Source organism: Monopterus albus, unplaced genomic scaffold (assembly GCF_001952655.1).
Source record: "Monopterus albus unplaced genomic scaffold, M_albus_1.0 scaffold16.1, whole genome shotgun sequence".
Classification (NCBI taxonomy): Eukaryota; Metazoa; Chordata; class Actinopteri; order Synbranchiformes; family Synbranchidae; genus Monopterus; species Monopterus albus.
This window is the reverse complement of record NW_018127896.1, coordinates 1,583,815-1,584,431: the sequence shown is the minus strand read 5'-3', so window position 1 is coordinate 1,584,431 and position 617 is coordinate 1,583,815.

Here is a 617-nt window from a genome sequence, read left to right as displayed (position 1 = left end):
TTTGGGGACAAGGTCAGAGAGGCCAGATTGAGATGGTTTGGACATGTGCAGAGGAGGGATAGTGGTTATACTGGTAGAAGGATGTTGGAGATGGAGCTGCCAGGCAAGAGGTCAAGAGGAAGGCCAAAGAGGAGATATATGGATGTGCTAAAAGAGGACATGAAGTTAGTTGGGGTGAGAGTAGAGGATGCCGAGGATAGAGTTACTGTAGGTAGAAACAGATGATTCGCTGTGGCAACCCCTAATGGGAACAGCCAAAAGAAGAAGAAAATAACTAACTCCATCATGACCAGCAGCAAAATTAAAATGCTCTTTATACATAGTTGCAATGTCATATCAGTAACGGGACGTTGTACTGCAGAACGAGTATTTTTACTTTTGACACTATAAAATTATTTTGTTGATTATACTGACAGTAGGCACTTCTGATTAAGAAGAGGTTTGAATGCAGGAATTTTTCTTTTAATGTATTATTAGGTCATCAAATTAGCACATTACTTCAGGAAAAGATCAGAATAAGTAATCCACCGCTGGTCAGGGTAGGGTGGGCTATGTGTTTTTGTCTCCAGCACTCCCTGATTTATGATAAACTGTGTAAATTACAGTGATATGAGCCT